The following is a 23,105-nucleotide window of genomic DNA, read 5'->3' on the forward strand; positions in this document are numbered from 1 at the left end:
AAAATGACTCCGTTTTGAGACAGGGTCTTACTAAGCTAACCAGGCCAGCCTTCAACTCACCTCATATCCCTGATCCTTCTGCCTCAGCCTCCCAAGTGCTGATATCACGGGATGTCTCCTCTGTACCAGCATAACTAACACTCTCCTGGAAACTTTCAGTGCATAAAGTACTCAGAGATGACTTATATGCTTGAGCCCTGTCTCTGTTTCTCTTTCTGTCTGCCTGTCTCTCTCTACTGTGTGTGTGCACATTTCATATTAGTGACACAGATCTCACTGTATATGTATATGTGTGTATAATTATATATGTGTGTATATATGCATATATGTGAAATGCACATATGTATATGTGTATGTATATATATCCCGGACTGGCCCAGAACCTATCACTCTCCTGCCTCAGCTTCCCTAATGCTGGAATCTCCGATCTGCACAGCCATATCAGGCCTGACTTGTTTCTTCAGTGCCTCATGTTACAGCTAAGGTATTCAGGAAGGCAACTCAGGTTGATGGGGTTCGCTGATAGGATAGAGTCTGTGGAGACCATAAGGGGGCCCTTTGCCTTCCTGACAAAAGGGCTGGATGCCACGGGTCCAGCCTTTTCTCCTCCTCCCTTCTAGTGTGAAACCAAGTACAGAGGAAGGGGAAGATCCCAGGCCACTCTGGACATCTAAGGCAAACTAGCAAAGCCACTGTGGGGTCTGAAGCACTGTCACTGTCAGAGGAGTCTCCTGGGAATGGGCCCCATGATAGCAACTGTACCCAGAACATGTCTGGAAGCCACTGTGAAAAGCAAGGCCTTGGCACAGATACTGGGAGGAGCAGACTTGGGGCCCCAGCCTGGAAGGCTGTATGGAGGTGGATATCCTGAGGCATGCTTCACGGCCCCACCTCCATGTCTGAGCCAACGTCAAGATGAACTTCTGGAATGCTTGCCCTCACAGAAACAAGCTCTTCAGGTCCACCCCGTCTCAGTCTCAAGAACTAGTTCCTGCACATTCAGTCACATACCCTTCAGCATGGAAGCCAGCCTCCCTGCAGTGTTTCTCTGGCCTCACTTCTCCTCCCCCTGCTTCCCACTCGGAGCAGCCTCATGCTGCCTCTTAGGATTGGGACTCTGCCAGCACCAACCTCAAGGTCATACACTCCACCTCAAGTTGAAGTTGTATTTCTCAAGCCAACAACAGCCTCTCCCTGAGAGGAATGCAGGTGCTGGAGGCGAGCAGACATTTTATTGTGCGCAGAGGTTGTTTCCCAGGACAGGTTAATCTTCTGCCTCCCTAATGGGTGCACTACCATAGACCGATACCATTGTGTGCAATTTCATTTTAGCATCATTTTAAAATTACAGCAACGTGTCAAATGATACGGGATATACGTGTCTCCTGAACTTAACGGATGTTAGCACTTTTCCATCTTGCTTTGAGTCTTATTCTAAGAAGCCTAAGGCTTGAGACCTAGGTCAGTGGTAGAACATTTGCTTAACATGCACAGAGTCCTGAGTTTAGTCCGCAGAAACATGCACAATACTAATAGTAATTAGTACAGATAGAAAAGGCTAGAACAAGGGCTGCAGAGATGATCCAGCGAGTTACAGTGCTGGCTGCGAAAACCCAGACACCTGAGTCCAGTTCTCAAACCTATGTGAAGGTGGAAAGGAGAGGACCAACTCCTAAGGACTGTCCTCTGACCTCCACACGTGCACCATGGCATGTGTGTGCCTACATTCACGTGTGCACGTTATACAAACTAACACTTGAGTGCACACATGCACACAAACTAGATAGATGATGGATAGATGATAGATGGATGATAGATACATAGATAGATGATAGATGGATAGATAGATAGATGATAGATACATAGATAGGTGATAGATGATAGGTATATGAAAGATAGATAGATAGATAGATAGATAGATAGATAGATAGATAGATAGATAGATAGATAGATAGATGATAGATACATAGATAGGTGATAGATGATAGGTATATGAAAGATAGATAGATGATAGATACATAGAGGTGATAGATAGATGATAGGTATATGAAAGATAGATGATAGATACATAGATAGGTGATAGATAGATGATAGGTATATGAAAGATACATAGATACATAGATAGATACATAGATACATAAATAGGTGATAGATAGATGATAGGTATATGAAAGATAGATAGATAGATAGATAGATAGATAGATAGATAGATAGATAGATAGATGATAGATACATAGATAGGTGATAGATGATAGGTATATGAAAGATAGATAGATAGATATATAGATAGATAGATAGATAGATAGATAGATAGATAGATAGATAGATAGATAGATAGATGATAGATACATAGATAGGTGATAGATGATAGGTATATGAAAGATAGATTAATAGATACATACATGCATACATATGTGCATGCATATATACATAGATTAGTACATGTGTGCTGGACCTTCATTAAATATCCATGTGTATTAACACTTTCAACTTCACAAAATCTGTAAAGCAGAAATTAATGTTGTCTTCCTTTACAGACAAAGGAATCTGGAACAGAGAGATCAAGTAACTTGCCTTAAATCACACAGCTACTAAGTGTTAGAGGCAGGATTTGAGCATAGACACACTAGACCAGATACGGGTTTCTATTGTACTTTATTAAGATGTTCAGAATGATGGCAGACGTTGGTTGGAAGGATGACTAATCATCTCGTTAGTTTGCTGTGTTCCCAGATTCGTTCCTGACTTGCATCATGGGAGTTGTAAAATGCTCAAAGCCATAAAGATCAAACATTTCCCACTGAGCCGCTGTTATTGTGGGTCCTGTGAATTCTTAATCTCCTGTGCTTTGTGGCTTTCTGCCAGGAAGAGGTATGGATCACTCTTGAATTCGTGATCAGCTCCTGCGAGGCAACAGATTCCAACACACGAAGTCTTGTAGAGGTGGGGGTTCCAGCCTCGCTGGATTTCTGGCTCTCTGCACGCTACAGTTACTAGGAGGTCTGTTCACATCCTCACCAGCAGCAGTGCGATAAGTGGCAGCCGATGCTTGTAGTGGTCCAGCCACTGTCCTTGTGGACTTCCTTAGAACCACAAGGTTGGTAGCTGTGACCTGGAGAGAAAGAATCAAAGCCAGAGCCACACAAATCAAAATCAAATCAAAGCCATCTTGCCTTTATGACCTCCAAAACCACACACTTCACGTCACCCCTGCCTCCTGCTGCTGTCACAGCAGCTGTGAAGGCCTGTGTGGGTTCAAGGGCACAGACCCTGCTTCTCAACCAGGGGCACGCAGTTCCTATTACACAGAAAACCATCGGCTGGAGGTGAGCACAGGAAGCCATGTAATTCTCTTACCAACCTGAAAGGGTGATAATGTTTTGGTTAGTGAGACGGATTCTCAACTCTTTCATTCAAACTGGCTTCAAATTCTGTGCAGCTCGGGCTGGCTTGGAGTTTGCAATCCTCCTGCCTCCACCCCTCAAAGCACTTATCCTACAACTCTGTCCTACACTTGGCTTCGGAGTTGTTTGGGATTTTGTGTTTGTTTGTTTGGTAGGTTGGTTTAAAAAACAAAAAACAAAAACAAAAACTAATTGACTCTAAGCCGGCAGGCCTATAGTCCCGGCTCTCCCGGAGGCTGAGATGGGAGGGGCGCTCGAGTCCAGCAGTTCTGGGCTGTAAGCGCGCTATGCCCATCTGGGGTCCACACTAAGTTCGGCATCAATGTGGTGACCTCCTCAAAGACGGGACCACCAGGTTGCCTAAGGAGGGTGAACTGGCCCAAGTCGGAAACAGAGCAGGTCAAAATTCCCGTGCTGATCAGTAAAAAGCTAACTGGGTCTCTTGAGTGTTTGCGAGGCTGCTACTAAGTCTCTGCTTCCACAACCGCACGACTATTACCACGATTTTCCCTTACTTGGCCAGTGCTCACGGAATCCCTACCTTAACATCGGAAGACAGGCAGTTCCGGACATCTAAGTCTTCTTTCTCCAACTTCGAGAACATTCTCTTGGGTGACTGGGGCCAGGTTTTCCGCATCAGAGCTTTGTGGACCCACTCATTACCTACAGCTCAGTCTGCCTAGACAGATCTACCTGCCCCAGCTTTATCCACGGTTTTATCAATAATAAAGTCAGTGACCATGAACGGGTCTGACTGAGGTCAGGGGTGGCGAGGCCGTGCTGCACCGTTCCTGTACGTGGGAAGGCAGAACTAGTTAGGCTCCTCGTACGTATTCCTGGGATGAAGCACCAGTAACTCCTGTCTTGAAGACAGGAGCCAACATCGCATTCAACAGTTCAGCGGTCAGAGCCTATCCTTACGGGAAAAGATCTATTCCCAGAAGCAAGCGGGAAGCTGTCATGAAGGACAGATGCCTCTTAAAGAAGAGGCCGTGACCCCTTTGCTGTGAAGGTGCTCCAGGTGTGTGGACTGCACAGGTAATGCTCTCCTTGGTTGAAAAAGAAGGTGCTAGCATCACCAAGTTCAGGCACATCTGTCTCCTGTGAGAACACCCTTAAGCCCCCTGGCAGTGTACGGCTTACTGGGAGCTGTCTGTGGCCATCCTTGTCTCTTTGTTACTAAGGAAAATTAGACTCTTCCATTTCCTGTGACTCTGTGGTTTCTATTGTCACTGAAGAAATAGCTCTGTGGCTTGGCCGTAAGTTTCCTACGGAATGAGTTATTTAAGGTCTCTAATTTAATCATCTCAAGATGATCTCCCTACCTCGATTTAATAAAGGAAATTAAAATGTGTTTGCTTTTGGTGAGTATCCTCAGCCACCATCTGCTTAACAATGTGGATGCAATCAGCCTCTGGAAGGGAGGGGGGGACAGATCATGTTCATAGCAATGCTTCTCTCCTTTTCTAAAACGCATGTGCATAAGAATGTTAGGTCCCCAAGGGGTGGGAGGATCTGCCAGAAGTTTCAGCTGAGATTTCATTTCAAACCAGAGCTAGTAATGTAAAATGATCTCTCCAGATATAAACCCCAGCTTCCTGGTAATTGTCTTATTTGTAAACATATACAGTATTTTTTAAATTTGGATTGTTTTCCAGAAACCCTCTCTGCAGTCCGTCTGGTAGCAGTTGATGGGACTGAACTCAGGCCCCTGTTCCCACAGCTGTTCAGTCTTCCAGAGCTGGGAAACGGCTCACGCCATCTCTTCCTCAAAACAGAGTGTTCTGAATAGAATTGAAGACCCAGAAATGAACCCACACACCTATGGTCACTTGATTTTTGACAAAGGAGCCAAAACCATCCAATGGAAAAAAGATAGCATTTTCAGCAAATGGTGCTGGTTCAACTGGAGGGCAACATGTAGAAGAATGCAGATCGATCCATGCTTATCACCCTGTACAAAGCTTAAGTCCAAGTGGATCAAGGACCTCCACATCAAACCAGACACACTCAAACTAATAGAAGAAAAACTAGGGAAGCATCTGGAACACATGGGCACTGGAAAAAATTTCCTGAACAAAACACCAATGGCTTATGCTCTAAGATCAAGAATCGACAAATGGGATCTCATAAAACTGCAAAGCTTCTGTAAGGCAAAGGACACTGTGGTTAGGACAAAACGGCAACCAACAGATTGGGAAAAGATCTTTACCAATCCTACAACAGATAGAGGCCTTATATCCAAAATATACAAAGAACTCAAGAAGTTAGACCGCAGGGAAACAAATAACCCTATTAAAAAATGGGGTTCAGAGCTAAACAAAGAATTCACAGCTGAGGAATCCCGAATGGCTGAGAAACACCTAAAGAAATGTTCAACATCTTTAGTCATAAGGGAAATGCAAATCAAAACAACCCTGAGATTTCACCTCACACCAGTGCGATTGGCTAAGATCAAAAACTCAGGTGACAGCAGATGCTGGCGAGGATGTGGAGAAAGAGGAACACTCCTCCATTGTTGGTGGGATTGCAGACTGGTAAAACCATTCTGGAAATCAGTCTGGAGGTTCCTCAGAAAATTGGACATTGAACTGCCTGAGGATCCAGCTATACCTCTCTTGGGCATATACCCAAAAGATGCCTCAACATATAAAAGAGACACGTGCTCCACTATGTTCATCGCAGCCTTATTTATAATAGCCAGAAAATGGAAAAAACCCAGATGCCCTTCAACAGAGGAATGGATACAGAAAATGTGGTACATCTACACAATGGAATATTACTCAGCTATCAAAAACAACGAGTTTATGAAATTCGTAGGCAAATGGTTGGAACTGGAAAATATCATCCTGAGTGAGCTAACCCAATCACAGAAAGACATACATGGTATGCACTCATTGATAAGTGGCTATTAGCCCAAATGCTTGAATTACCCTAGATCCCTAGAACAAACGAAACTCAAGACGGATGATCAAAATGTGAATGCTTCACTCCTTCTTTAAATGAGGAAAAAGAATACCCTTGGCAGGGAAGGGAGAGGCAAAGATTAAAACAGAGACTGAAGGAACACCCATTCAGAGCCTGCCCCACATGTGGCCCATACATATACAGCCACCCAATTAGACAAGATGGATGAAGCAAAGAAGTGCAGACCGACAGGAGCCGGATGTAGATCGCTCCTGAGAGACACAGCCAGAATACAGCAAATATAGAGGCGAATGCCAGCAGCAAACCACTGAACTGAGAATAGGTCCCCTATTGAAGGAATCAGAGAAAGAACTGGAATAGCTTGAAGGGGCTCGAGACCCCAAAAGTACAACAATGCCAAGCAACCAGAGCTTCCAGGGACTAAGCCACTACCTAAAGACTATACATGGACTGACCCTGGACTCTGACCCCATAGGTAGCAATGAATATCCTAGTAAGAGCACCAGTGGAAGGGGAAGCCCTGGGTCCTGCTAAGACTGAACCCCCAGTGAACTAGTCTATGGGGGGAGGGCGGCAATGGGGGGAGGGTTGGGAGGGGAACACCCATAAGGAAGGGGAGGGGGGAGGGGGATGTTTGCCCGGAAACCGGGAAAGGGAATAACACTCGAAATGTATATAAGAAATACTCAAGTTAATAATAATAAAAAAAAAAAACAAAAAAAACAGAGTGTTCTGGAAAAGTAGAGACGTTTTATGTTAGTATGAACGGTTTCTGAAGAAGGGGAATTAAGGTTTTTAAACTACTTGAAAGAATAATAATTGGGTGTTTTTCTTCATTAAAGGAAACACTTATTCTTTAAAAAGCATTTTGATTAAGACAGAATTAACATGAACTCAGGTTTTTTGTTTGTTTTTGTTTGTTTTTGTTTTTGTTTTTTGGTGGTTTTTTGGTTTTTGGTTTATGGTTTTTGTTTTTCTGTACATTCACCTATCGGGTCAACCTTTAGAATAACTAAAAACCCCAAACCACCAGCATTTCCTAAGGGTGACTACCTCTCTCCTAACCCCTGCCACAGGTCCCCTTGACTGATTTCATTTCAATCCCGAGCATTTGCAAGAAAGGTGCGAATGTGTCCCGTGGCCTTTTTTAAGGTTATCTAAGAGGAAGAATTAATAGATGCTTATAATTTGTTCCTTCGAATTGCCAAGGAAGACTCCACGTTTCCACGTGCATTTTCTCCGCTCCTCCCCCTGAAAACACTCAGCTCACGGGTCACCATGAGCGGTGCTGCCCAAAGCTTTTGTGGACAAGTCCATGTGCCGATGTGTGTTTACAACAGCGCGTATTCGGCTGTGTGTACTTTCTCTTGGTCATGTGCCTATGGGTGAGGCTGAGGGATTGTAAGCAGCTCTGTATTGAAGTCTTAAGGCCCACCAAACTCTTTTCTGTAGTCACAGTCCTGCTTCAGTCATTACTAGCAATGTGTGGTTCGACATCTTGCCATTAGCCCACCAACAGTTCTCTTCTTACCCCGAGGTCTTCCTGGTTTTGTTGTATCTATGGCCACCCTAGTGGGTATGGAGTGATAGCTCACAGTTATGTTTTTGTTTCTGTTATTCTTTTGATAGAAGGTCTCACCAAGTGTCCTAGAACATTCTATGTAGACCAGGCTGGCCTTGAACCTACAGAGCTTCTCCTTCCTTGGCCTCCTGAATGTTGGAGTTAAAGTGTGTGTTCACCAAACCAGCTCTCCACTGTGGTTTTGGTTGATATTTTCCTTAGCATGTTTTCATGAGTGTATTGGCTATTTTCTATCCAATATGGGGGAAAGGTTCAAATACTTTGCCCATTTAAAAATAATCACTGAATTATAAAAGTTATTTAAAAATTCTGGAAATACATCCTAAATCAACTATATAATGAGCCAATGTTTCTTAAAGGTTTATTTATTTTATGCGTATGCTGTAGCTGTCTTCATGAACACCAGAAGAGGGATCCCATTACAGATGGTTGTGAGCCACCATGTGGTTGCTGGGACTTGAACTCAGGACCTCTGGAAGAGCAGTCAGTGTTCTTAACCACTGAGCCAACTCTCCAGCCCCATGAGCCAATATTTTAATCTGCTTAGTACGTGGGGTTTTTCTTTTTCATTTTGTTGATATCTTTTCTTAAACAATTTTTTTTTAAATTTTGGATTTATCTGCTTTTCCTCATGTTGCCCACACTTTTAGCACCATATCTAAAAATATTTCCTGACACTTTTGGTGCCTTATCTAAAAATAATCAACCACTCACTGAAGCTCACAAAACTACTCTGCTCGCTCGCTCGCTCTTTCTCTCTTTCTTTCTTTCTTTCTTTCTTTCTTTCTTTCTTTCTTCCTTCCTTCCTTCCTTTCTTTCTTTCTTTCTTCTTTTTCTCTTTTTTTTAAGTAAGGGACATGAGGCACCACAGAACCACAAAAGGTCTTCCCTGTCACCTTTGATATGAACAGACGACCAAGTGGCAGTCGTAGGATGCTTATAGTTTCAGCTTCCACAGTTAGATCTTCCAACACGATTGTACAGGTACACTGTAGGCCATCCGGCACCCATGTGTCCCAGCACCACTGAGTTTCTTTCTCCATTGCTGTGAGTTACACGAGAAACAGAGACAGCTTCTGATTCTGACTTTCTTCCTGAAGAAGGGTTCAGTGGCACTGTAGCCGTGTTTCAATAGCTCATGACAATGACAGGCCTCTCTGTCCACCCAGACATGGGTCTGCAGGTGTACAAAATGCAGCCATTATGGGATCACAATGGTTTCCACAAAGATCTCACACAAAAACATGGGAAGCAAGGTAGAAAGCATTCCACGGGCGTCCAGGCTTGCTGGAGAATCCCCCATGGAGTGATGCCTAGTGGACCCTTAACAGAGGCATTGGAGGGGCAATGCAAATAGCAGATTGTCAGGCAGACCTTGCAAAGATACACAAATCAGTATGTACCCAAAGAGTTAACAAGCAAAATCATAGGGAGGACACGTTCAGGCCTGGAGTACCCACCTCTCACCTCACTGTGTAACGGGATGCTAGAGTTTAGGTTTATGGTTGTGTTGTGTTTTAAGCCCTTTGCATTTTCGAATTGTATTTTGTGGGGCGGTGGGCAGTGAAAGGTACCCTGATTCCTGACTGAGATAGGTCAAATCCCCGGGAGACCCTAAAAGGGGCGGCAAGTGCATTCCCAGGCTCCCAGAATATCAGGGTCTCACATTGCCCCCCCCAAAGACCCCTGTAGAGAGGTTTGAGACAGACCTGTCACGTAGGCCAATGCCTCAAGCCCCTCCTCCACAGGTGAGGTCGTGACCACAGGTCATGTAGTCTCAAGACGATCAGTAGAAATGACCACACCCCCAAATATGTAGATGAGGTCTTCCCAAACTCTCAGGCCAAACCAATAGGAAGTACCTGCTGTCAGACACTGACTCATCCAAAAAACTGTATTTAAGTGTCCAGAACAGAATTAAAGGTGTGCAGAAATGATTCCATCATCTGAGAGCTTCTGTCATAAGAGCTGTAACACCGTGGCTCGGGGAAGAGATCTGCTCTCCAGAAATCGCTGCCAGAAGCACCCCCTGCACCCCCGCCCCCTGGCTACTCAGCCTCCTGCTGTCTCAGCTCTGCCCAAGCAACCCAAGCGGTAAGGAGAAGGACCAGCAGTGGGGGCAGCAGAAGCTGTTCTCCCTCTCTGCCTGAGTTCTCTCTCCCCTGGCCTGAACCTGAGCACCTTAGCCTGGCAGAGAAGAGCCCCCTGGCTTGGAATGGGAACATTTGCTCCGTGCCTGTCCCACCATTGAATATTGGAAATAGATAACGTATTTTAACACTCTAGGTTTATAACTGCAAGGAAATTGCCTTGAGTCTCAGATGAGACATTTGACAGTTGAATTCTAGAACAAGTTAGACTTTGGGATTTGGGGAGATAGATTATTTTAATGAGAAGGAAATGAGTCATGGGGGATCAGGGAGGAGTGTTTAGATGTGGCGTGTGTTCCTTAAGGTTCATGAGTATAGACCTAATCCTCAGTGAGAGGTTACACGAAAGTAGAAACTTGATCTGTGTTGTCTGGAGGTGGGGCCTTGGGGAGCGGATTAGGATTAGACAGTCATCAGGGTGGAACCCATGGTGCAATCCCAGGGGCTTCCTAAGAAGGGAGAGGAATCCCAGGGGGCACACGGTTTTCCTGTTGCTTGCTGTCTGAGGTCCTACAGCCTCTCTGGACTCTTCCAACAAGAAAGCAATTACAAGACACAGCCCTCAACCATGGAACTTCGGAACTGTCAACCAAAGGAAACCTTTCTGTTAAAATACACCTCCTCTGGTGTTGGTATAGATAATGTGTGGGTTTGGCAGCCTTCTTGATAAGTCACGGGTTATAAATGTGGAGGGACATCATCCAGTTCTGTTCCATTGGCATTTTGCCACTATTCTGAATATCAGGAATCTGGATCAAGTTTTAAAGTCAAGGAAGACAAGTCCTCTGTCTTTAATCTTTTCTAAGTAATTTTATTTATTCTGGGTCCCTTGTAGTCCTGTACACATTTTATATCAGTCTATGAAGTTCTGCTGAAACTTTTGCATTTAATCTGCAAATTGATTTGAGGAATTTTATCACACTAAGGACACTGAACTTAACTTCCAGACAACGATACATTAATGCAGGCCAGCTTCTCTATCTTTTAACACGTGTGTGTGTGTGTGTGTGTGTGTGTGTGTGTGTGTGTGTGTGTGTGGGTGTGTGTGACTTGTGTTCTTTTTCTAATTGTTGAATGTATGCCTTTTTATTCTTGTTGATGCTATCGTCAGTGAAACTGTTGTTAGGAATTTTCAGTGCAAGGAAATGAAATTGGCTTCTGTTTATCCACTATATGCCCTATAACCTCAATAAATTAATTACTTCGTTCTAATGTTTATTCTTCAAAATCTTCTATATTCAATATCATGTTGTCAGTAAAACTGAAATGGTTTATAATTCTTCTTGTTTACACATGCTGTGTTCTATTAATAGTGCATACCATATTCTCTCTCCTCCTCCCTAAGGTCATACTCTATAGCCCAGGCTGGCACAAAACTTCCTATGTGGCACAGGCTGGCCTGAAATGTGCAATGTTCCTTCTGCCTCAGCCTTTTGAGTGGAAGGATTCTAGGCCTGAACCATCACGCCCAGTTGACATTGACTTCTGGCTATAAACTCCCTTTGCATTTCTGATGTGAGCCTGGCTTGACTGGCTACATCCTCTTCTTCAGTATGCTGCTGTCTTATGATGCTAGTGTTTTGTTGGCAATCCATGCCTATGTTCATAAAGAGTGTTAATCTTTTAATGACAGAAAGTTATAACCTAAAACATTTTTATTTATCCTTTGTCAAATTTATATATGCATACATATCTTGATCATACCCACTATTCAGCCTCTCCAATTCCTCTAGGATCTCCCTTTCATGTCTCTCCCCCTTTTATAAGGCTTAATTAATTAAAGTTTTAGATCACTGAGTCCAATTATTGCTGCCTTTTTGTATATGAGTCTGGGTCATCCCCTGGGGAATGGGAAACCTACTCTGGCCACACTCCCAGAGAAAGAGTCCTCCTTCCCCAGCAGTTGTACATGAGAATATCTCCTCAGATGGGGGACGAGGGGGGAAGAGGGACTCTAGAGTCTCTCCCCATTCTATGCTAGCTTAAAATACATTTTATTTATTTGGTTTTGTTTTTTTAATGTATGTGTGTTTGCCTGCACGTATGTGTACCACATGCACGCTTGGGGAGGTCAGAAGGTGGTGGTATTGGATCTTCAAGAACTAGAGCTACAGACAGCTGTGAGCTCCCGTGTATGCGTGGGGAATGGAGCCCAGGTCCTCTGCCATAGCCAGTCCTGGCTTGCCGAGTGATCTCTCCGTGTAACTTGCTGGATCTTGTGCGAGCCTTTTGAGGAGGAAGCACAGAGCTGGAATCCCCGCTGCTCTTCCCTCTTCCCTCTCGGTTGACTGGCCTTTCCTTTCCTTCTTCTGCCGTCTGTCGGCAGGTCCGGGCTGCCGATCTGAAAGCCTTTATATTATCATTGTACAGCATCTCGGCTATGAAATTCCCCTGAGCACCACTTTAAATGTGTTTGTAAGTTTTGATAAGCTGTGCCTCTGTTTGCATCAAAGCATTTTCAGTTGTTCTTTGGACCCTCTGCCTGTGTTTCTGAGTCCAAATTCTCTATTTCATTCTTTTTATAAAAAAAAAAAGATTTACTTGTTTATTTATTATACACTGTAGCTGTCTTCAGACACACCAGAATAGGGCATCTGATTACAGATGGTTGTGAGCCACCATGTGGTTGCTGGGATTTGAACTCAGGACCTCTGGAAGAGCAGTCAGTCACCACTGAGCCATCGCTCCAGCCCTCTAGTCCATTCTTTTCAATAGTTTGTATGTCAGGTGATTTGAATAGGAATGGCTTTCAATGTATTTAGATGCTTGGAGGAAGTGTGTCACTGAGGGTCGGGTTTAGAGTTTCAAATGCTCAAACCAGGCCCAGTATCTCTCTCTTCCTGTTGAAGTTTGAGAAGCTTTGGAGTCTGTCCACACCCTTAGCTCCCGCATGGGTGCAACCCTGACCATGCATTCCTGTGGCCTTCCCTCGCTACTGCGTTCCGAGAAAGTTCTTCTTAGTCGGCTCCCCACTGCTTCTTTTTACTAAACTTTATGCTGCCTGGCCACTTTTTCTCCTCTCAGAGCTTTCCCTGGGCCTCATCCTTGCTGCTCATCAGGCCCTCTACGCTTTCAAATGACTTTTCTCCCTGTTTCCAATGAAGTTAATCCCTAGAGTAAATGGTTGAGCTCTCTGTCCAACTGGATAATTTTGTCAAGGCTTCCTTTCCCCGGAGTGACAAATGTTCTTTTTCTAGTGCGTGTGCTAGAGTGAAAACGACTTGTTCTCCTCAGCATGGGAACTCGCCTTCTCAGTGAGAGAGCTGCTGCGGGTGGAAGCAATAGAGACCCATCTATTCTCAACCTGTATCATCTGAGGGAGGTGGGCGGGCAGAGAGGGGCCCTTCTCCCCAAGATGCATTGCTGGAAGAGAGCTTCCTAAGACAGGACCAGGCTGGGAGCTGGCGAGGTAAGAGGGCCAAGGGAAGGTAACACTTCATAACACAGAGCCAGAGAGGCAGTAGATGAGGCAGGATATAGCTCACAGCCCACACTTTTAAGATTTCATAGACTTTCTTGAGTGACCGCTCCTGTTTCCTGTAGGTCCTTTTAAATTTTTCTAGGTTTTTTTTTTTTTACTGCCCCCTCCCATTTTCCCCTCCTTAGCTGTGAGTGTCTGAAAAGCCTGCTAAGCTCCCTTCTCATCCCAGAAGTCCTGGCTCTGCCTGCATACTTTGATCTTGAGAGTTAATTGGGTTGATGAGTGATGGCTCCCTCCGCTGGGGAAGACCAAAAGCTAAGACAGTCATTAAGAGCAGAGAGGAAGAAGTAATGACTGGTGGGTGTCACCTAAAACCAGCAGTTTCTTAATAAAAATTCTGGTTGCCTCTTAAAATTCAAAGTGGCACCATGCGCTCCCTCGCTTCTACCTGCTACCGATCTGGCCTGGCATTGCGTTCATACAAAGGTGTAATATAGTGTTGAAGTCAGCAGGAAAGACATTGGACAAATGAGGACATGGGTCCCAAGAGGACAGGACGGCATGCTATTCCGGCTTTCCAATTGTACTGAATGAAATGAGAAATAAGAACCAAACAACAGATGATGTCTTTCAATCGGTCTTTCCAAGGCAGCCATGGCTTAGGGTAGCACACTTTACTCCTTACTCAGCCATGTCCACCCAGGTTTACGTCCCCCGAAGAATATGCTTTCTTTCCTGAGTCACAGAGTCTCAGACAAAGAGATCAGTTAGAACATTCTAGCACATCAGCAAAAATTGTGAATTCCAATCCAAATGCAATTTGAAGTTTAAAGACACTTGAAAACGTTTGAAAATTAAAAAAAAAAAATTCTACCTTAAAGTGGTTACTATGTCAGTTTTGTTTTTAAAAATGTTTGGGAAGTACTTCTTTGAGGCTGATGAAACCACAGTATTTAATGATCTGTGCTATACTTGTTCTGCTGACATGGTTGTGCCTGAGTCTCCCAAGCTGTGAATTAATTTTTCTAAAAATCGATATAAATCTAACAGAGCACTTCGAATTTCCGTCCACAGAACTTCCAGGTTTTTTTTTTCTATAACCTAAGTGTGTAGCATGTAGATATGACTACAGTCTGAAGACGGTTTTGATAATTTTGTCCATTCCATGTCCCTACGTGTCTCAGCCATAGGTGACTGGGCAGCTGTCTCATAATGCTTATAGCAACCTGCCAGATGTTTACAGGAACGTTCTAGAAAACTATAGAATGCTAAAATGTAATCTCTGGGGAAACCGAGGTGAGGAAAATATTCACTGTTTTTTTCCCCTAGAGTTCAGTATCAGGAACTAGTTTTAGATAGAAAAGTAAACTCCGGTTCTTGTCTGGAGAGGTGGCCCAGTGTCTAAGAGAGGGCACTACATTGCCCAGGACCCACATCAAGATAGCTCATAACTATGCATTGTAACTCCAGTTCCAGGCCACCTAATGCCTTCATCTGGCCTCACCTCATTAAAATTAGGAAGCAGACAGGAAGGGGCTTCCAGGAAGACCCTCAAGGACTCAGTTCCTCCATTTAGACTCTGCTTCCTAACAGCCAGTTGGTCTGTGAATCCCTCAGTGGATTGATCACTGTACTCGGTTGAGACTCCTGTGATTGAGTCACTGCTCAATAGTGCCACCCTCTGGGGCTTGTTTCTTTAACGCATGAGCCTTGGGGACTGTAGGAACTTCACGCCCAAAACCAACAGAGACAGAAGCTGTGTGGTGTAATCTCTGAAGAGACCGGTTCACTTGCCCAAGTTCAAGAAGGGAGTGATGTAGTCTAAAAACTTCAGGAAGCATTCGTCTCTCGAAAATCCAAAGGAAAGACTGTACTCCCCTGAGAGGAACTGGGGAGAGACTAGGTGAGTTTGCTGATGGGGGAGGCTGACCCACGTCTCCCTCAAAACCTATACACTGACATCCTAGTCTGCAGAACGACAGGCTGTAACTGTGTCCCGGAGATGAGGCTTTAAAGAGGTAATTAAGTTAAAACGAGGTTGTTGGGGTGGGGCCTAGCCCAATCTGACTGGGGTCCTAATAAGAAAATGGGATGAGGACAGAGAGATGGCCCCAGGACTAGGCAGCCTGAGAGCAGCCATCTGGGAAGCAAGGTCAGTGAGCTTGGAGGAAACCAAACCATCGAGATGCCTTGGACTGGCAGCCTCCAGGATGGTGAATAGCGCTCTCAAGTTAAAGCCCCTGGCCCTTCGTGTCACGTAATGGCAACTGGCAGAGACTAATCTGGAGTGGCAAGGCCTGAGGCAAGACTGAGTGAGCAGAGCTCACAGGGAGACCTGGTAGGAAGCACCAAGTGGACTGTGCAGGGGCTGCTAACTCAGAGATGTCCAGAACTGGGTGTGAACCCAGTTTGTGCCTGGGTTCTGGGCCCAGAAGTCAGATGCACAAGAAAGGCCACAAGAAAGCTGGAGACAGCTTCAAGCTCGGTCTGATGAGTCATCTACATTTTTATGAAAACAGTGATTCGTTTTCGATGACTGCAAATCAACCGCCCAGGGGCTGGAGAGAAGTCCAGCTGCTAAGAACACTTGCTGCTCTTCCTCGGGATCCCAGTTTGCTTCCCAACACCCAGACCAGGCGCTCACAACCACCTTCAGTTCCACGTGACCCCACACCCTTTTCTGGCCTCCTTGGGCACTGCATGCACATGGTACATTTAACACACATCCAGGCAAAACACTCATACACATAAACTAAAAATAAACTTTTTTTTTTTTTAAATCCAAAGACTCTACTCTAAAGCTAAGCTAGAGCTTTGGCTTCTGTAAAAAAACTAGAAGAGCCCTGTGAGCTTCCTCAGAGGTCAGGAGCCAGGACTGACTTCTCCATTTTGTAAGTACAATGCAAACACGTGACATCACACTATGAACTGCAGGTGAGAAAGGCAAGCAAGGCCTACGCAAGCATCTCTTTGAAATTTAGGGGTTGAAAGGCTTTACAGTCATGTGTATCCTGCCATTACAATACAAGGGGTGTGATTCACCCGCTGACTTTGTTGGTAGCGATTTATGGTGGAAGAAGTTACATAATTAGCCATACCCAGCAGCCCTGGAAGCTTCCAATATCCCAGAAAGAGCCTTTAAAGGGCTTTTGTGATCTTAAGCTGGTTTTTTTTTTTTTTATAGTTGTTTCTATTTCCAGAAGACATTGGAAATAGCTTTAAGTATATGTGTGTGCTCAATGTCTAACACTCAGATACACACGGCAGCTAAGTCTCTCCTTCAGTGCAAAGGAAACTTGCTGTAATTCGAACTTCGAACAAGAGAGCCTCTGTTACTCTTGCTGGGGGGCGGGGGAGGGGGGTCTTGGTTGTAGTTCTAGGCCTTGGAGAAACAACACTCCCAGTTGTTCATGTTCTTCACACAGGATGCCTGAGACAGAATTAGCAACAACAATTACTGTTCAGATCTGGCTTGCCTTTTTTTTTTCCTTCCAAGGCGCTTTGCATATTTTATGGAGAAGTCTCAGTTGAATTAAAAGACTGAGGAAGCTGGAGTCTCTTCCTAGGCCTGAGGAGCTTCTGTTAGAGAAGTCTGGGGCCAGTTGCTCACACCAAAACTTCACTGGAACTTAGTAGTGTCCGGCAGGCCAGGCTTCAAACAATACCCCCAAGTCTTTGATTCCTCTTATCTCAAATTCTTTAGCTGGCAGCGCTAAGAAATTATATCACTATCTTGTAATTGCACACACACACACACACACACACACACACACACATACATGCACACAAGCAGCACATACACATACATGCACACAAGCAACACACACACACACACACACACACACACACACACACACTGCTCTTCTGATGTTCTGGAGGTGGGGCAGGGGAGGGGAGGAGACCTCACTTTCTATGCCTTCCTGGATCAATACCCTTGATCCACTTTGCCCCTGATTTCCTGCAGGCATCCTCTCTGGGGCCTGCTTTTTTCCCTCTGGCCAGCTAGTGCAATATCTATCAAGGATGTGGTAATACTGATCATCTGTCATCCGTCTGCCACCTTCTGGAAGTCCTGCCTTGTTCTATTGAAGACAGGAATCCACCAGGCAGGGCTAGGCACTGCTGTCTGCCTGCAGTCATAGAATTTTAAGGGGAGCATTTATAGAGGCCTCACTATGCTGAGGTGTGTGTGTGTGTGTGTGTGTGTATGTGTGTGTGTGTGTGTGTGTGTGTAGTTACCTCCCCAAACTGTCACCTCTATATATACCAGGGCACTTACAGATCAGGAAACTAGGGCTCACATTTACACCCAGTCACAGGGCAGCAAAGAGCAGCACTGACTACTGAACCCAGGCAACCTGAGCCTTGCAGGCTTAAAGGCATTCGTGTATTAACAAGAACTGCTTATGCATTTAGTTACGCAAGCCCCACCCTGTTCCAGAAAGGATTTCCCGTGGTTCTCAAAAACACCTGAAGATCAGTGTAAGATTAGCAGAGTGAGTCAGGACAACGGGACTTGAGGACAAGAAGGACGAAATAGCCCAGCAGAGGCCTGGGGTGAAGGAAGAGGCTGTGCTCAGCTCACCAGTGCCTCTGTGCTACTTGGCCTCTTCAGGGAGTTTGCTGTCGGCAGTGCGGACTCCCGTATCCTACATCGGACAGTATTTATTCGAGTCTGACTCTAAAGACAAGTGTCCTCTTCTCTGTCCTCTTCTCTGGGGAGGGAGAGGAGCTCCATGGCTGAGCCCTGTTGGCAAAGGTTTCTCTGCAAGGTAGGGCTGAGTCTTTAAAAGGCCCTACTTCCTGGGGCAGGGTAGCCCCTCTCAGAGCTTACTCAGCTGCTGAGCTGTAAGGCTCTGCCCTGAATGGGGTAGGGAACGCTGTGGAAGACGCCAAGGTCCTTCAGCTGTTTCAGGCAGGCACAGTCAATTCAGTAGGAGGCAGGTTTTTTCCAGGCAAGTAATTGGTGGAATGCTTGCCTTGCATGTGTAAGGGTCCACCAAAATCGGAAAGGACACTCGTGGGCTAGCTTCTTTGGCTCCAGATCTTTTTTTTCCCCCAGAAAAAAAGGTGTATGCTCTATACCCTAACTAACTTATATCTATTTTTTAAATAGAGGTTCAAACAACAACAAAAAATGAGTGAATATATGGTTTTAGACTTTGAAATCGCAACTAATAACTCCCTTTCTCAAAGCTTTTCTAGTGTATAGATAGGAGGTCAGGGACCGTGTCTGTTGGGAGAGAAACTGATTTCAAATAACAGAAACTGGCAACCCACATGGCGGGATGGATTCAGGTGTCTCAAAAATGCAGATGACAGGACAAGATGAGACGTGCACTTTGCTGTCAGCTTGCTTGTAGGCTCTAGAAAGGGACAACGGGGGTAGCCTGCAGACATGATGCTAGAAGAGGGAGCAGTGGAAGGTCTGGGGTTCGGGGTTGGGGGGTAGACCTGGTTAGGGTTTCAAATCTCAGCCGGTGCCTGGACAGAACACACCCAGCCACCATGGTTCTACGTGGAGAGATTTAATGAGAGAAGAGTAGAAGAGCGGAAAGGCGGCCGGCCATGGGCCTGTGGAGTGGGGAAGGGGGCAAGAGCATCGAAGAACAAAGAGCAAGAGAGAAGTAAGAGGGTAAGAGAGGGCAAGCAGCCCCTTTTATAGTGTCAGGCACAGCTGGCTGTTGCCAGGCAACTGTGGGGCGGAGCATACCTGGCTGTTCCCAGGTAGCTGTGAGGGCGGAGCTTAGGCAGAATACCAACAGACTTCACTCTCTCTGCCTTCCTGATCAGGCCATGGACTCCGGAACAGGGCCAGAGCTGACAGGGTTTCCCATCACAAGGAAGGGGCCTGCAGCGGAGGGAGCTAGGCATCAGCGTCGGCATCAGTATGCTGTGAGTCTTCCAGGAGTGGACCCCAGCAGTGCTCCGGATGGCATCACGAGGGATGAACCACGGTCAGGTTCGACCTTCCATAGCGATGGAATGGGTCCTCATTAGGTATGTGTTTAGTGGCCCCAAGGCCAGGGTCACCCACTTTCCACATGCTTCCAAGGCCCAGGAGCCACCCTAGCCATTATATCTCCTGCCACGGGGAGAAAAGTAGAGTGGTCATGTCCATCAGACAACAGACCTTTCAGAAGCCTCTCGGAAATCATTTCTCATGTCTCACTCACCAGAACTTGGTCGTGCCGGAAAGTGGCTTAGGGAGAAGGAACCAGGAAAGGTGTTGAGTTGGGCGTAACACCGGTACACCACCTGATGCTACCACTGAGCCCTGAAGAAGGCTAGTGGGTGTCTCCAGCCCACAGAGATGCTACACTGAACAGCTAAACCTGTCTTCATATGCTATGCTTTAACAGGATCTCTGGACGTGCAGCGTGGAAGTCTCTAGAAAGCTTCCTCTAGGTCATCTTGGTACAGCATACCACACAAGTTAGTTTACACTTCCCCTCTCAGGAGTGTATTTATATTTTCCAGGAAGAGCTAAAACTATGGACTTGGAAGGAAAGAGACTCAAGTTGTTTGCCCACTGTGCCAGTACATTTATTTTGTGTGTGCTTGTGTGTGCGTGCGCGCGCGCGCGCGCACGTGCACGCGTGCGTGTGTGTTTGAGTGCAGGTGCCTGAAGAGGCAAGAAGAGTGCGTCAGATTCCCTCGATCGCAGTTACAGCTGTTTATGGGTGGCTGTGAGCTGCCCAGCATTGGTTGGCAACCAAACCCAGGTCTTCTGCAAAGCCAGTCACCACTCTAATCAACTGTGCTATCTCGCTAGCCCCACATTTTGTTTTTAAAAGAACTCTTTAAATGAAGTTTATTTGGGCCGGATATGAATGGCCCTGACCCAGGAATGTGGATTTACACTCCCCTGAGTGATGTGTTCCTTCCCCAGGACCTTGTGTACAAGGTGGGTGCTAGTTTAAGCACTTAGGTTGGTCTGTCCGTTCCTGCTCTACTCCTCCCCCTTGTGGCAGCCACAGTTGTGGCAGGTGTTTGGGGGAGTGTCTTGGGTGGTCCTGATGAGGCTGAACAATGAAGGTGATCTCATTCTCTTGGCAGTCACTGGTGTGAAAACAGGCTGTGAGCTGGCTCACTGAGATTCAAAGGGAAGGTTGCTGGGGCTTCTGGGAAATTCTCGTCTTTGGTTAGAGAGAAACCCTGGGAGTGACTCGTTTCTACCTTCAGCAGATGTGAACAAGAAAGTCAGCAATGCTGATTGTTTCCCACTGCCATCCTGTGACCCTGAAGGGTGACTCTGTAAGGAAGCTGACTCTCTGGGCTGCAGCCTACAGTCAGAATGCGGATCCTAGAAAACATTGCCAGGACGCTAGATGAACTGCCCCAAGTCTACAAATGTGCAAATGCCCAGATATACCAGCCCCTGCTTCACTACTGCATGTATGTAGTGTACCATGTGTGTGCTTGGTACCCACAAGAAGGCCAAAGAGCTTTGGATCCCCTGAATCTGGAACTATGAAGGGCTGTGAGCCCATATGTATGCTGAGAACTAACAGAACCCAGGCCCTCTGCAAGAGCAGCAAGTGAACTTATCCGATAAACCATCCTGCAGGCGGTATTGGTGTTTCTGCTACACTGAAAACATCCTAGCTGCCCCAGCCAGGTGCACTGCCCTTTCAAGAAAGCAGGAGGACGGAGGAGACATGCTGTGCCTGGGACACAGACTGTTGCCTCCATACCCTGGAAGAGCTAATTCGTGGATTTCCAGATTGTAAGAAGAGCTCAGACACATGGCAGTTATTCCGAAGCTGGCTTTTGGGCTTGTTACACTTCCTGCGAGTTTGGGGCTGGGCTCTTTCCTGGGTAGCAGTGTCTTCTGGAAGCTCAGAAGACTTCACAATCATGCTAAGTGTCAAAGCACACTTATCACCAAGGTCAGGGCAACATTAAGACTTTTCTTCATGTTTAATGCGGGCAGTGGTGATGATAGAGGATAAGACAGATATATAGCAGATAGAGGCTTTTGGTTTTCTATCATCACACTGGGAAAAGTTCCCTACCTTATTGTGGGTGAGGAGGCAATGGGTCCCCAGTGGCTTTTTATGCTGTGGATAAAATGCCTTAGAAATACAGCAGCAGAGAGAACAAATGCCAAAGACCTTTTTTAGAACAGTTTTACAAACGCAGAATTGAAAGCAGCTGGTCAGTCCTCCACATATAGCAAATATAGCTCCTTGGAGATCTCCATAGCCAGTCGCCCTGCTTGCCCTTCAGATGCCGCGGGGAAAGGGCAATAGAGACGAACCACCCAGGACCTCTCACACTCTGTTATAAAGTCACTGCTCTTCAGAGAACACCAGCCAACCAAAGACAAACAGCGACAAATTGTCAAAGAAAATCGTCCCAAGGAGTGACCATTAAGAGACACTCCAGGGGCTGGGAGTTGACTTGGAGGGTGAGAGAACATAAGCTTGAAGACTTGAGTTCAAATTCTCGGTACCTGTGTAGCCAGGCATGACTGTGCAGGCCTGGAAACTCCAAACCTGTGTGAAGGGCAGACAGGTCACCAGTGAACCTCCAGGTTCAGAGAATGGGCAGAGAGTAATAGATGAATTGGCTTCTTTCTCTGATTCCCTGTGTACACATGGGCACACACACATGGGCACAAATACTTATATGCATAACACCCTATATTCCTGCACCCACTGAACAACCCCTGTACAACGATCAGACCTACTATTATGGCTTGAGTCTGAAGCATTTCCCAAAGGTCATGTGCCAAAGGCCTAGTTGCCAGTCAGAGACACTGTTGACAGGGGGCACAATCTTTAGGAGTCGGGATCTACTTATAGGAAGAACACTGTTGACAAAATGTCCTTGAAGGACTGTGCTTTCCAGTAGCCATGAGGTGAGCAGCTCCACGTCACCAGGCCTTACCCACCATGTTGTTCTGCCTCACCACAGGCAGTGTACAGAGGCCAAGTGCCCGTGCACTAACCAAACCCTCTGAACTGTGAGCTACCTACCACCCTGCTAAAACAAGCACCATCATGTTTGTCTTTTGGGGAAGGCGAGGACTAGGCACATATACCTAAGTGTATACCATAAGTGATCGATGGAACAACTATTATTTTAAGCATTCAATAAAGTATTATTAAAAGTCAAAACACAGAGCTGGGTATGGTCGTGCATACCCCTAACCCCAAATGGAGACCAGGCTGGGTTTCCTACTCAAGGCATTCAACGGACAATGGTGAGTAATTTGTTTATTTGAAATAAATTAAACAACCGAATTTCTTAAGAGAGTTCCTTCCTTCAAGTTCCTTTCTATGAGAAGTAGGCTTGCCTGTGGTCTGCTGTGTTAATGAAGCACAGATTTAGCCTGCCCTAACATACCTCCTTCATTTCTTCTTGTTTCTCTGCTTTTTATTCTTGTATGTTTGGTTTTCGGTTTTTGTTTTGTTTTGTTTTTATTACGGTAATTTATTCATCGTGTGTGTATACAAGTGTGTACACATGCACACGTGTGGAGGTCCAACGACAGCTTTCAGGAGTCTGTTGTTCTCTCTTTGGACCATTTAGGACCAGAGATCGAACTCAGGCTGTCAGTCATGGCATCAAGCCCTCTGACCCACTGAGCCATCTTCCTCGTTTGGTTTTTG

The 23,105-nt window shown here is 45.7% G+C and overlaps 2 long non-coding RNA genes and 1 pseudogene across 3 annotated transcripts; all 3 read left to right on the forward strand.

The window, feature by feature from the left end:
- Nucleotides 1-3,606: 3,606 nt before the first annotated feature.
- Nucleotides 3,607-3,882, forward strand: LOC148000814 (signal recognition particle RNA; annotated as a pseudogene).
- A 440-nt stretch (nt 3,883-4,322) lies between these two features.
- On the forward strand, nt 4,323-7,055 carry LOC148000815 (uncharacterized). The gene is made up of 2 exons (XR_015638219.1): nt 4,323-4,425; nt 5,063-7,055. It is a non-coding gene; the product is annotated as an uncharacterized LOC148000815 (long non-coding RNA).
- An 8,162-nt stretch (nt 7,056-15,217) lies between these two features.
- Nucleotides 15,218-22,740, forward strand: LOC120096911 (uncharacterized). 2 transcript variants are annotated; one of them, XR_015638221.1, is made up of 3 exons: nt 15,218-15,388; nt 19,279-19,485; nt 20,545-22,740. It is a non-coding gene; the product is annotated as an uncharacterized LOC120096911 (long non-coding RNA). The 2 variants fall into 2 exon arrangements; XR_015638220.1 differs by having other exon boundaries at nt 19,279-20,392; nt 20,545-22,606.
- Nucleotides 22,741-23,105: the final 365 nt, after the last annotated feature.

This window comes from Rattus norvegicus, chromosome 15, assembly GCF_021556685.1.
Source record: "Rattus norvegicus strain SHRSP/BbbUtx chromosome 15, alternate assembly SHRSP_T2T, whole genome shotgun sequence".
Classification (NCBI taxonomy): Eukaryota; Metazoa; Chordata; class Mammalia; order Rodentia; family Muridae; genus Rattus; species Rattus norvegicus.